General features: G+C 39.1%; 1 protein-coding gene across 1 annotated transcript in view; it reads left to right on the top strand.

Moving 5' to 3' along the window:
* The first annotated feature begins 5103 nt into the window (after positions 1 to 5103).
* LOC139454468 (TOX high mobility group box family member 4-like) overlaps positions 5104 to 15606 on the top strand; it is a 163942-nt gene continuing 153439 nt past the window's right edge. Inside the window, exon 1 of the mRNA XM_071236189.1 lies at positions 5104 to 5198. The gene's annotated coding sequence lies outside the window, so the exon portion shown is untranslated. The remainder of the gene's footprint in view (positions 5199 to 15606) is intronic.

Below are 15606 nucleotides of genomic sequence, written 5' to 3'. Positions count from 1 at the left end.
AAAGGGAAACTCAAAATATTTTTAAAAATCCATAGTCCTGTGAATTTATATGAGGCAAATTTACTAAGTTGGCATTATTTAAACTGTTATAATAAGTATATTAGTGTCAAATCATCAGCAAGAGGTATCATGCAAAAAAAATAACATTAGCAAAAGAGAAAAGGTATGATATGAATAAATATTGGGGAATCAGAGAAACGGGGTTAGAGGAAAATATAGATAGGTGTCATCTTTATGGACTTCAAGAATTTCCACCTCTGGTTAAATATAAACATTATGATGGTCATGTACTATTTGGTCTAATGTCCTCTAGTTCCAAGAAGGGGCTGCGGGGTAGCCTAGTGGTTAAGGCGTTCACTCGGGTTCGATTCGGGTACAATATGTGAAGCCAATTTCGGTGTCCCTCGCCGTGATATTGCAGAAAGATTGCCAAAAACGGCACAAAACAATACTCACTCACTCATATCTCGACGGTTTGGGTGTGTCATCAACAACTGGTTGTAGATACATTTGGCTGTGATAAAGCAGTATTATTTCAGACTGTAGAGGAACTCACTCACCTTTGGCTATTGACACGATAACGCAGTGGATTTAAAAACAAAGTTTGGATATCAAATAAACGTATATCCTACAGTCGAAATGATGCGATATTTTTGTAACGAATTATTTCCATTTATAACATTTGCTTGTTATTTAACGCCGCAATATTCCAGCGGTGGTCTGTCAATAATCGTGTCTGGACAAGACAATCCAGTGAATGACGTCATGAGCATCGGTCCACACAATTGGTTTATACAGCGTCTGACCATCAATCCCACGAGTCGCATCTGACGGCAAGCATGGGTTCCTGAAGATCAATTCTAACCCGGATCTTCACGGGTCCATATATAACTATCTTTTAGTGAATTGCTATCATTTAGTATATGTTTATATAATGTTTTAGTTTTCCCGTATAAATAATTGCCCAAATCGTCATCAATGTCACAATTACAGTGAGAAAAAGGGGACCTACAGTTCCAGATTTACTATATATAATATAGTTTCGAGTGTTCTTGATGCTTCATGTTTTAATCGAAGGTGGAAATATTCTAAAATATAAATTTCGCAGGTCAGCTAGGACCATGTCTTTTTTTCAGGTTCAGGGGTTGACAATTTCCTTTGGAGGTCAGACGTTTTTTTTAATTCATTATATAATTCGGGCAAGTACTAAATAATGGACCCGTTAAGATCCGGGTTGGAATAGGTCTTCAGCAACCCATGCTTGCCGCAAAAGGCGACTATGCTTATCGTAAGAGGCGGCTAACGGGATCAAGTGGTCGCTGGCTTGGTTGATGCATGTCATCCTATCCCAATTGCGTGGATCGTTGCTCACGATATCAATCACTGGATTGTCTGGTCCAGACTCGATTATTTACAGATCGCCGTCATATAGCTTGAATATTGCTGAGTGCGGCGTTACACAACAAACAAACAAACTAAATAAAGCCTTGTGTGTGCTCAGAAGTATTGGTGACCCACCGTTATAAAATGTTTAGCATCATATTTTACTATCGTGAATCGCGAGGCCTTTCGGTGATTTTACGGGCGGTTTGGGGGATTTATGCAATTTTGAAGGCAGACATCGAGCGCCACGCAATAACAGATGGCCTAAACCAAACTAAATATGTCATTCCCTTAATGCACAAGACACCAGTCATATAATAACTATCTTTTAGAAGTAACATATATAGTCTCTCATCGGCAGAAAGAAGGGTGGGGTATGTGTTTCCGATGTACATGTAATATTTCATCTTTCCATTTCACCAAGTAGCTTATGGTTCGATATTTTAACAGATTACACCAAAATAGTTCTTTTTATTCAAGTTTTCTAGTTTGCATTCAGTTTTAACGGTGTTGTGGAATAACCCTTCGTAATCTTTGAATCTAGATTCAGTTAGTAACGTCATGTGTCAATCACTGCTTCTGTTCTGCATGCACTCAATCACACGTACTTGTTTATTGTGCACAAAACTGCAGACATTGTGTTCAATATGAGTGTTAAGAGGAAGAGCCAGTAAGTCTCTGGGACTTGTACCCATTCCGAATATACCCTTGAATAAAACTTGTTTCATTTCCTACAGGAGACGCACAGCCTGTAACATGAACGATACTGGGGATAATTTCAGAAGCATCTGCGCATGTACTTATACCTACATGTCCATTTTTCCAACCTGTTTTTAACCTTTAACCTAAAAATCCCAATATGAACAATTTAGAAATGCGAATAAACATAATTTAACTGTGTTGTTACCGTATGTTTCAATACGGCTAAATATTTTCAAAGTTTTTAAATTGTTTTAACATCCTTAAAGAGGCTGTACATAGTGTTGATATCGCATAGAAGACATAAAGGACGAGTGGGGGTTGTTTAGCGTACAATAAAACACTGCAGGGAGAATAAACAATGAAGGGCGCACACATGAAAACATTTAATTAAGTTTATTAATAACAATATGTCCCGTAATCCCACTTCTTAGGACAAAAAAGACGGTGTCTAGCCGGGAGAGCCACATTTCAGAAATGGCTATTGCCGGTAAAGCCACATTTTCAGCTGAGTGCATTTCGCCTATTCTAGCGGGTAATTAATTAATCCGATTACCGATACCTTTATATGAGTGTCCCACATTTAAATCACTAAGCGCGGTACTCCCAGACTGAGGGAGGCGACCAGTTCCAGTCACATTGTTAGTGACATCATCATCTTCACTACAGACAAGAACATTGAACATTTGTGTACTGCAGACATTGTATTTTGTGATGGTACATTTTATGCCTGTCCCAAGTCGTTTGATCAGATTTATTGTTTACATGCTGAGGTGTTTGGCCATATGTTTCCATTAGTTTACTGTTTGTTGTCCAATCGAACAAAAGTTATGTCAACATGTTTCAGTACCTATGCGATTTTGCTAGTAGAGGAGGTCTAGAGTTTGCCCCACTTACAATTCAGTTGGACTTTGAACGTGCAGCCCACAATGCCGTGACTGAGGTATTTCCTGGGACATTAGTTAGAGGGTGTTTCTTTCACTTCACCCAATGTATCTGGAGGAGGGTGCAGAAAGAAGGTCTGGTGTTGGACTAAAAGGAAGATGAGGAGGTGAAGAAGCTGGTGACAAGAGTTGCTGCCCTCCCTCTAGTACCTCGTGACAAAGTGGATGATGTGTGGCTTGATGCCATTGTTGACTCTCCTGCTGGCCCTAAAGTGACTGCCTTCATGGACTACGTGACAACCTGTTGGGTTCAAGGAGGGGCCTTCATGCCAGAGATTTGGAACCATTTCGAAAACCAAGGCCACCGTACCAACAATCACCTGGAAGGGTTGCACAACAAGATAAAGAAACTTGCCAAGAAGTGCCACCCGAACATCTACGAGGCAGTGAAGCTATTTCAGCGAGAGCAGTCACTCAAAGAGGTTGCAGTCCTGAGACTCTCACACCAGTGATCAGAACCTTCACGAAGAAAGAAGTACAAGGCAATCGATGCACGTATTGCGTCCCTCAAGATCCAGCTCCTGAACCCACACCTGAGTGAGATGGAATTTGCTGACCACGTGGGCGACCTCCTTCATCTGCATTATGATATTCATATGCTCTTCATATTCATCAATGTAAAGTTTTGATGAATATGTTATCCTTGTTGAATAGAAAATGAGAAAACAAGACTTGTTTTGTTATATACGGTAACCTGTTAGAATCACAAAGCATGTTTTGACAGCATAGCCGCGAGAGCCACATTATACAATCACGCAACCATAACCATTGCCGCGAGAGCCACATCAATTTGGGCTATCTATTTTCGAAATGTGGCTTTGCCGGCCTGTAACCAAAAAGACAACCATCCTAACGGCTGCGTATTTTGTTCACTTAAAACAAGTAGATACAAAGTAGACACAATTTATGGATAACAACTTCTTTTATATAGTGTTAAAGCGACGTTTCCGTAAAGTGTACGCTGACCCATTAACAAGTAGGTACTTGAATTGTATGTAGTTTGTTTTTGGTAACGAACAGAAGTCCGACAGACTTACGATGTTGCTTCATATGACTTAATCCATGCTATACTGCTTCTGACATGATGTAAGTGATACGTGCTACCTATATCCCCACAGTCCAAGCTAGCCGTTATGAATTCCTATCTGGATTTTCAGAAGTGAGGTGAAATGGGGTTTAACGTCTCGTCCAAGATTATTGCACTTATATAGCGACGTGCATGTACGTGTGTGTGCGTGTGTGTGTGTGTGTGTGTGTGTGTGTGTGTGTATGGCTGCTTGTACTAGTCCGGACTGATGCCGATTTATAGTGCTAGCTCACTGAGATACCATGCCGCAGTTTAACATGAATACCCCACTCAGACACAGTATACTGACTCCGAGCCGACCAGTCCTTGTTTTATCCCCTTAATGCCGAGCGTCAGACAGAGTAACAACAAGTACCATCTTTTAACGTCTTTTGGTATGACGCGGCCGGGGATCGAACCCCGGACCTTCCGCTCTCCGGGCGGACGCTCTACTACTAGACCACGGAGGCGGTCCTGGACTTTCAGAAGGCTGTTCACATTAGCCAATGATTACGAATTCTTGTGTACGTTAATCAAATATAACTGAATGAATTAATTAATGAAATGATGAAGAACAAAAACGTTAGTTAATAATGTTGAATGATAGATATATATTTGACTGTTTATATGTATTGTGTGTTAAACGTGGAAGAATTATGAAATAAGTGTTTACGCGGATAACAGTTTAGGAATAGTGACTATTTGTGTGGTATACATCCATGGAGTTATTTGTATTTCTTTTTTCTGACTGCATGTATATAATAATATGTACATATGATGCCGTTTTTGTCAATTTGGTTCCGCTTTGACCTGATTACTTCATTTCAGATTCCATTAAATGTTGATTAAAAATGCATCCAGTACAAAACTGACAAAGCCTATCAATAACAAATGAGATAAAACGGGCCATAAGATGAATAGCAATAGTTGTCATTTTATCAGCTCGTTTTTCGTTTTAAGCTCGTAGGCTCTTTATGAAAAACCCGAAAACCGGATCACTTGTGTCAACTTCCTGTTTCCATCCACGTTTTCTGTGGACAATTATTGACGGTGTATGTTGAAGAATCTACGACCACAAAGACATTCTTTCACTTAAGAAGTTAATGGTAATATTTTCACTTGCCCATTTTGATTGACACTAGCACTATGGCAGACTAATCACGGCTGATTCTTTGATTGCAATCTCGCGCAGTGTGAAGTCGGTCACCGCGTGACAGTTCGCGCTTAAAACTAATAGTTATCAAATTATGTTTGTATTTTTGACAATGTTGTGATACTAGTCCAGATTATTTGTTTGAATATTTTCTTCAAAAGACGATCACGAAACAAGATCCACCTTAAATTGTATCACATGGAAATAATCATACGAATTCTGCTGGTGCAACGTTCATGTCATTGTTTGCCTAATTAACTTGTTTTCAGTAATATGTTAGATTTCCAATGTTCATCATTTTCCAGAAAACTTATAATAGTAGGTTAGATAGCTGCAGGATATACACAAATCCAGCATTGTCTTTCAATTTGATTGGCTTTAAATGTCAAGTAATGACACCCATATATTATATACATATACTGGTAGGCCAGGATAAGTTGAGCTGTGACCTGATAATTGACCCCTTATGACTATGTATGAGGTCTGTCCACTGGCGTGTACCATTGTGAAGAAATGGGTAGTGGATGGTCTGCTACAGGTTGTATGAACAGATATGTACGTGTCCTGTATCGGCAACAGCGAGTTCTTGTGGCAAGTTCATTAGCACATAATCAGAATGTGCTGATGTGAGGTACCTGATGATTGTGAAAACAATGACAGCAAATTTGCATATCACATGCAGCTCGAATTGATGTTTTGATGAACTGTCTCACATTAGCCCAAATCAACTCAACAGGGTTTAAGTCTGCATGGTAAGGAGGTATATGCAGCATGTCCATGTTGTTTTAGCATTGTTCGATTTGACAAGAAACAGCAGTTCGGCTTTGAGCATCTTGTAGTCAAATTCAATATCATGCCTTTGCAACCATACTTATATTTCATCATTTCTGTTAGCCAACAACACATGTGTCCACGTCAGTGTAGTCAATTTCAATGGCACATGCACAAAAGGTTACACCCTCTCTACCTGAAACAAACCAAATATGTTTGCCCAAATTCTGTGCACTGCCTACTTGTCTCAAACACATCTTGTTAGTTGGTTCGACTTATCCTGGATTACATGCTAAAGACACCATGAACGGTTTGATATGGAACAGTATCTCACCCTGTGACTAACATTACATTATTATTACTAATATGTATAAGAATATTACCTTGAACAGTTTAACATGAAGGATGTATTGACAAGGAGTGGTTATCTCAAGTCAAATTATGATCTATGATTATGTAAGCTATACATCCCATAGTTTCTGAATTCTTGATTCATCTCAGAGCAGGGAGGTAGCCTAGTGGTTAATGTGTCTGCTTGTCACGCTGAAGATTTGAGTTCGATTCCCCACATGGGTACAATGTGTGAAGCCCATTTCTGGTGTCACCTGTCATGAGATTGCTGGAATATGGCTTAAAGCGGCATAAATCCATACTCACTCTTACTCCAGATATTGACAGAGTGTTTCATGCATGGGGAGACTGGCAGGTGAGGAATTCTGAAATGAATGAGTAGAAACCTTGACGAATTAAATTATCTAGACCTGCTCACATGTATTGGGACCCAAGCCTGCAACAAATGACAGTAAATATTCCCAGTTCACATTATCAAAGTTATAACTAATGATATGGCTTTGCAGAGGTGACTTGTGTGTCATTGTTAACAGGACCATTAACATTGATTAAAGAGGAAAAGGCTTCATTGTTTGCCTAAATAACTTCTTTTAACATGTTTAAGTAATATGTTATCAAAGTTATAACTAATGATATAACTAACGATATGGCTTTGCAGAGGTGACTTGTGTGTCATTGTTCACAGGACCATTAAAGAGGAAAAGGTTTTACTTTTTAGTTTTACCATGTTTACGTTCTTTTTGAATTCAATGTTATAAAAATACTTTTGAATTTAACATGTTCAAGAAAATTATAACTAAAAAAAACTTCCATTGGAACAAATAACATGTTTTTCCAATTAGCCTACCAAGAACGCTTGATATATACCTGCCGTCACGCCGAAGACCCGGTTCGATTCCAATTAGGTACAATGTGTGAAGTCCATTTCTGGTGTCCCGCGCTGTGGTATTGCTGGAATATTGCTTACAGCGGCGTAAAACCATACTCATTCTCTCACTCACTCACTGATAAATACCTGCAGTAGGCAGAATAGAAATTGGCACAGCCACTAGTCCTTTTGTCCTTGCCAAACTGCCCAATAGTTAAGGTATCATAAGGACTAGTAGAAATTTGCCATTCCTAAGGGTTTTGCTATATGTTATCATTGTAAGGACTAGTTGACTCTGAATTATTGATTGCAAGTCAAAATAGCAGTTTAATCAGTGTTGTATATTGCAAATGAAACACTCATACATGTCCAAACATAATTATTACTTATAAGTTACAGATATATATATACTGACATCTATACATGCTAGCATGAAATCTGCAAGCAGCCAAACAGTGGTGCTTGAACTACAAAGGGCAGGGTTCATTCTTGGAGTTTTCTGACGTGGGCCCTTTATCTGAAAATGTCAAATATTCCAGTAGTACACCCACACTCCCACACTAACCAATACAGTAAAATGCTAAAATGCCCCATTATCTTTGAAAACCTTGAAAATGTGGACCTTTTGTCAAATGAGGCTAAAATTCAAGACCCCCCCCCCCCTACGACACACACACACTTTCCAAATTATTTCTGAAAAGTGTTTATCGTTTATCATGTTTATCTCAATTATCATGATTATTACATTATTAATAATTCACTGTGTGGCATGTTTTAGTGCCCATCAAAGGGTCATTTCTACCTGGATTAATTTCCAACTGCGTAATGACTAAATCACATTGCAATCTCATCTTGATCAGGAAGTGTGTGTGGCGTGAGGATGTGTTTTCAGTCAGTCAGTGTTAGCCTCTCCATCATCACTACTGCATGGATGCAATTCAATATTTTGTCGAAGTGGGGTTATTTTTTTATATCTATGGATGCGACAGACCAGTGAAAAATATGGTCTTCGTGATTTGACATGAGCAGGGTCCAAGAATAACGATAAATAATTCTGTATGTCATATGAAGCAATATGTTGAGTCAGTAATGTTTGGTTAGCAGTGTTTCATGGGAAGTGCAATCCTCTGACATGTAGTCAGCTGGTCACTTCTCTGCTGAATTTAACCATGTGTTAATGTCATGTTGGCCATGTTGGCGGATCAGTATTGTTACAGTGAGATGTAATGATTGATTATCAGGATTATTGAATATTTTTGGACTTGTTTGAAATTATCATTTCTTTAATAGCGTAATCAATCTGTTCATCCTTCAGTCCATGCACTTTTCAATAATAAACGTTTCTTCAAGTTTCTGGACGTATGAATATGATATTTTAACATCTTGTTGTTGTCAGTGATGCAATTCTTCCGATCATTGTATCAAAACTCTTTTGAGTTATATTATTGAGAAGTTTTAACCGAATGACTGGTAGATTCCGAGAAACGTGCGTACAGCTGATTGCTACTTCCGGCTTAGTTATGAGACAATACGCACGATAATGTTAATCTCTGCATATATAACAATGCCTAGCAGAACAGGAGATACAATTTAATTGGTAAATCATCATGTCTAGTGATGTTTTATCTCAAATTTCAAATTTGTATTGATCTACTTTAATTGTTATGATATGTTCGTTTCCCTGTAAAAAAAATTCCGCGGAAGACAAACATGTTTTTATTGCAAATGTAGGGATTTTGTATGCGCTGGTGACGTGCTTCATTCCAATTCACTTTATAGACGGGATATATGAATTAGCATCGATTTTGAAGGCGTGTACAGGGGGTCGCCTTATACGTAGGGTCGCTATATAGACAGCAATGTACGGTAACTCTTTCAGTCTCAGCATGTATGTTAGGTCTTGATGGTATTTATGGTCCAGTAAAAAACACAATGAGAGTTCTCACTGTCAGTGTCCAGTTTTCTTAACATAATCACATATCTTCTTTCAAACAAGGAAATACCATATTCGACGTATTAAGTGCCCGCTCTAATAAGCGCCCACAGCGATATTTGCTGATATATTGGCTAGTGAACAAGCCCAATTTGCATCCCTTCTGATTGATCAATGTACACAAGACTTATTTATTCGGTATAATACGCACATGTGTGTCATATGCACCCTTATTTATGGGCAGTTAAAATCTGGAAACATATATCTGTCATACATTTCAGGCTGTCAGCATAAACAACGAAATTTATCTTTCAACTATGTATGTTTTTTTTCACCAAAATAATATTCTAATAAGAGCCCCCTATTTCTAATTTTGAGAGCACCCTGGGCGCTTATTACGTTGAATACGGTAACCAAGTTTTATTAGCTCAGAACATGCACGACGTTATGTTGTCACTAAATTATTCCTGACTCTCCAGGATCCACACAAAGCTGGGGCAGTGGCTGCTACAAAATTATTTGTTTAGAAAATATTACAAAGTGCAGGGATTTGTTTTGACTTGCCTAGAGGCCGATAATTGTGCCCAAGTCTGATGCCAGTGTCATTAAATAATCATACATGGAAGTTGCTATTTCATGGAACTATAGTTATGACTAATGTTAATACTTTGAAGAGGTGATTTTTTTTCTTTTTTCATATTGTTTATAAAAGGAAGTACCTGTTACATAAAATGGACTTCTGCCCAGGGTAGCAGAAAGCCAACATATCAGTACATCTTGGATTTAACACCGGATATAACATACTTCCCACTCAAACATTCACTCTAGTGATACAACTACACTGAATATGTCAAGTATGCATAAACTATTAAAGCTTATACATCATATGGGGCGGTCGGGTAGCCTAGTGGTTAAAGCGTTCGCTCGTCACGCCGAAGACCCGGGTTCGATTCTCGACATGGGTACAATGTGTGAAGCCCATTTGTGGTGTCCCCCGCCGTGATATTGCTGGAATATTGCTAAAAGCGGCGTAAAACCATACTCACTCACTCACTCATTATACATCATATTGCAGTGCTGGAATGAAGATTGGAGATTTTTATTCCACTGATAAGACAACCACAAAAAAGGAAGAGGTTTTATTTTACATTATTGTATTGAATGCAATGTATATTTGTCTACCAAGGGCAGTTAGTTTGGAATCCTAGATAAATGGTTACCATGGTTACTGCTGTATCAGATGATTGGTTATCATGTTTCTGATAACATGAATGCAGCATCCGAGTGGGAACTCTTCTTTGGATTCCTATGAGTGAGTGAGTGAGTAAGTATGGTTTTACGCCGTTTTTAGCAATATTCCAGAAATGTTACGTCAGGGGACACCTGAAATGGGTTTCACACATTGTACCATTGTCGGGAATCGAACCCAGGTCTTCAGCATGACAAGCAAATGCTTTAACCTCTAGGCTACCCAGCCGCCCCTGAATTCCTATTATGTATCACATTAATGGGACAGTTTGTTATACAACTTCTAACCGATGTTTATTGGCCTCTGTAATGAATATGATAAAGTTGGGTTTTAATTTAAAAAAAATCGAAATAATGACATTATAGAAAGCCATAACATACATCTTAAATGTGCTTTATTTATTCCATGTATAACATAAGAATGATCATATCAGATTTCATAAAACTAGTTTGAAGTGGTGATTAAGGATTGTTAATTAGCATGATTAAAGTAGCTCTTTAAGTGAATAATGAAAATGGATGTAAAATTATTTGAAGATGATTTTAATGGTTATTTTGACATTTGCTATTTCTGGACATATTTTTGTGTACAGCACTGTCAAGTTGTGCTTAAAAAAGTGTGATTTTTTATGAGAACAACAGATGTGTTATATGGTTAAATAATGCTGTTTGTGTGTTGAGCTTTTTGTGCTGAGCTGGTCGTTTATAAACACTTGGGCACTCCTTATCCTGGAATGAGCATTTAGAACTGTCCCTATCATCAGTGCATATCGACTTCAACTGAATTGATCCCCGACAGCTGTTATTTTTTATTGTGAAGAAAAATTATCCTTTTCATCCTTATTTGATGATGAAAGAGACTGTCAGACAAGCTGAATAATGTGATATAGGAAACGGACATATGGCAAGTATATCAGGGGAGGTAACTCCTGCATTCCTGTAACCTCACACCACCAGATGGGACTGTGGTGTGTGTGAGCTGTTTGCTGTTTGCTGTTTGCTGTGTGATGTCAGAGTGTTTTTATTTCAAGACAGACTGCTGAGGATGCAGACCTTTGTCTGTAGTTATTGTGATCAGCTGGTGAGCTGATTGAGACAGATGTAGCTTACCTAGTTCATGATGCTCACATATCTGTTCTTTAGTCATGTTATAACTCCTATTGGCGTTATTAGCTATTAATGCAGCTCGCTTTGTGGATAACAGCTACTTTATTGTTTGAAACAATGTTTCAGAGGTACTTTTTCAGGGTTGATTTAACTGCTGGCCCGTTGGCCCGTGGCCAGTAAAAATAACTAAGGGCTTGCTGAAACATTAAGTCGATGGACTGTCTGGCTGGTCAAAATTTGACCCCTTTTCCGTTTATGTTATATTTTTTCAGTTGGATCATCATGGTAGCATGACAACCTGCCGCCGTTTTTTAATGTTGTGTACCACAACGTCTGTATTTGCTCATAAATCGCCATGAATTGAGGCAAATGGAAGCCAAGATCTAATCTCAGAGTGTTCATGGTGTTGGGGTGGGAAGTTCTAATATTTTCAGAGCCCCGCTAGGTGGCTTCGTGACCTCAGGTTCAGCCACTTCGTGGCCCCCGCCATTTAGTTGTCGGCCATTTTGGAGAAGGGTCAGTAACATTTAAAAGGAGGCATTTAGAAGTTAGAGTCTTAGGTAAGGATAAGAATTTGTGGATGAACATACAAATTTGTTGTTAAATCTACCCCATGTGTCAGGAACTTATTGCAATCCATATGATCGCAGAAAACATATATATGATGCATTTCCGAGTGTTTTACCCTGTGGGGGTACAGTTGGCCCAGGTGTCTTAAGGCGCCGTGATTCGCTGTGCAGAGTTGCGCCCCCTTGGGCACGCCAGAAACCTTTGATTGTGGGTTCGAATCCCGGTTCACCCCAATTATGTTTCTAGGTTTGTCAGCACCATACCCGTGTTGTGGGTTTCACCGAAGTGGTAAACGTCTGAGACCTGTATCACTTCGGGCTTTCCTTACACATTAAGCTGACACGTTGTGATATCATATAACTGGAATAATGTTAAAAGCTGTGTTAAATCCAACTCACTCTCTCACTGTGGGGGTTCCCTGTCATTGCTTATCAGGTAAATGATACTATCAATGTTGTTTGAAATGAACATAGTTACAAACAATGATATACATATGCAGTACCCCAAATTATATTGATTTTTCATGCTGTCAGTCACTGGTTTGGTTGAGACTTGATTATTAACAGGCTACAGTGACATGGTTGGAATATTGCTGACTGTGCACTAAATGATAGTCACTCTTTCGCACATCTATGCTTTTCCTTTATCACTGGTGGGCACGCGTAGCCCAGGTGTCTCAGGTGCCACGATTCGCTGTGCAGAGTTGCGCCCCCTTGGGCACACCAGAAACCTGTGATTGTGGGTTCGAATCCCGGTTCGCCCAGATTATGTTTCTAGGTTTGTCAGCACCATACCCGTGCTCGTGGGTTTCACCGAAGTGGTGAACGTCTGAGACCTGCATCACTCTCGGGCTTTCCTCCCACATTAAGCTGACATGCTGTGATAAAACTGCAATAATGTTAAGAGCAATGTTAAACACAACTCACTCACTCACTCTTCTATCACTGGGGGCAGTCAACTAAATTGCTGGAAACTGAGTTGCAATTCGCTGTGCAAAGTGGCCTCCTTTGGCACGCCAGAAACCTTACATACTTTTGTATCAACATCCATGTTAGAATAGGTCTTCATCAACCCATGCTTGCTGTAAGAGGCGACTGTGCTTGTTGTAAGAGGCGACTAACAGGATTGGGTGGTCAGGCTTGCTGACTGCATGTCATCATATCCCAAATAGGTGGATCGATACTTATGATGTCAATCACTGGATTGTCAGGTCCAGACTTGTTCATTTACAAATAGCTGTCATATAGCTGAAACATTACTGACTGCGGCAATAAACAAACAAACATCCTTCTTTTGGCGTGGAGTGTTGCTCATTCTTTCCGCCACTGGTTTTCTGGCCCATATATATCCTGCAATTCACTTTATAGGGTTGTTTCCCTTAGAAGTGTCTATGGTACTACAATTCGCTGTGCAGAGTGGCGTCCCTTGGGAGTGACAGAAACCTATGACCGTGGGGGCCAATCCTGTTTAGGTGGGTTTCACCAAAATGGTAAATATCTAAGACCTGCATCACTTTGGGCTTCTACGACAACATAAAGACAACAGACACGCAGTGATATAAGTGGAATAACCTTTAATGCGACATATAAACCAACTCACTCACTCACTGGTATCACCAAAGTTGTAAACATCTAGATCATGCATCTCACACCAAGCTGACATGTCATGACGTCATGACATGACTGAAATACTGTAGCAGCATTTAAGTATTTTTGACCCGTGAAGATCCAGGGTAGAATAGGCCTTCAGCACCCAAGCTTGTCAAAAAAGGCGACTGACAGGATCGGGTGGTCAGGCTCGCTGACTTAGTTGATGCATGTCATCACATCCCAATTGTGTGGATCTATGCTGATGATGTCAATCACTGGATTGTCTGGTCCAGACTCGATTATTTACAGACCGCCGTCATATAGCTGGAATATTGCTGAGTGCAGTGTTTAACAACAAACAAACAAACAAACAAACAAACAAACAAACAAACAAACAAACAAACACTGAAGTATTTGCTGGTCAGACACTGACACTGGCTCATGTCCATCATGCTGATGAGAGAAGCCCATTCTTGTCTCCCACCTTCAAGCTGCTGAAATGCTGCCCAAAGTGGCAGGAAAACATTATTAACTCACTCTACAAAATTGATGATGCTGTGTTAAACACAATATTCACTTATTCCGTCAATCCAATGCCAATCTTCAACACGGTTGGCAGGCAGTTTTTGTGAAATTTTCACAAAGAAATATTGTGCACATTTCCCGAGTATCTGTATTAAAGGTTATTATTGGAACCAATCAGAGTCAGAATCTCACCTGATTTTTTATAAAGAAATTTCAGTCTTGTCAGCTGTATATTGGGAGGTGTGATGCAGCGTTGGTTGCTATTGCATCCTTCAATATAGCGCTAACTATGGTGCACGGTAGCGCATGACTCCCAAAATTTACTTACATTTGTAATAAACTCAAGTTTTACACTGACACAATGTTTTTTCCCCATCGCAATAAACGGTACCGGAACACCGCAACGCAACACGGAAATACCAATCAACAAATGATCAATAAATCTGAACTGAAGTACACAATTTTATCCAAGTATTATACTATTTAGTTATAAAAATATGTTTATTGTATATCTGGACTTATGTTTATAATATATTTTTATCAAAATTTCATTCAATATTGTTAACATGGTTAACATTAATTTCGGCGAAATCGTGTGTGAAGTGATTGGTAGATCACACAACTCACCGTCATTTACAGCAAGCGTGGTTAGATTACTGCTATTGACGCCTTAAAAAAACCTTTAGTTGACATAGAATGGATACATGTGGACATGGGACACAGATGGAGGGCAGGGTGTCTACAGTTTAGAAGTTCTTCGTTATTAAACATTTTAATGACCTGAAATGATGCTCAAGGACTGACTCCGATTTCTTCAGGACGAGTGTAATATAATTAGGTACAAAATGTTTTTTCACTAGTATCATTCTGAGTAAGAGTTTGATAATCATGATGATAAATATTCTAGTTGGCCCAAGCCAAAAATTAATTTTCTTTTGAGATTTTTTGGATCATGTATCTTGCTTTTTTGTATCAGTTTAGATAAATGTGTTAGAAATTTGTCACAGTATTATATAGATATGGAAGAAGTCGGTCAGAAGAAAAATTTTGTATCAATTTTCTAACTAGGTATTTGCCATTCATAGCTGCAAGAGGGGCGCTCGTCACGGCAAAGACCCGGGTTCGATTCCCGACATGGGTACAATGTGTGAAGACCATTTCTGGTGTCCCCCGCCGTGATATTGCTGGAATATTGCTAAAAGCGGCGGAAAAGCATATTCACTCACTCACTCACTCACTCATAGCTGCAAGAAAGGCGATGCTGTGTTACGCAATAATTCATGGAGATCATAGATCACACTGAGGTTGATTTGAAAATGTTATATTGCCAAAGTTTCACTGACTGATTAAATAGCAGAAGAGCAAGGCCGGATTGACAGTGTGCTCATATCGGAATAAA

This window comes from Haliotis cracherodii, unplaced genomic scaffold (genome assembly GCF_022045235.1).
Source record: "Haliotis cracherodii isolate W230 unplaced genomic scaffold, xgHalCrac1.p SCAF_10, whole genome shotgun sequence".
NCBI lineage: Eukaryota > Metazoa > Mollusca > Gastropoda > Lepetellida > Haliotidae > Haliotis > Haliotis cracherodii.
Note: the sequence above shows the minus strand (reverse complement) of the source record. Positions and strands in the feature narration are given on the sequence as shown.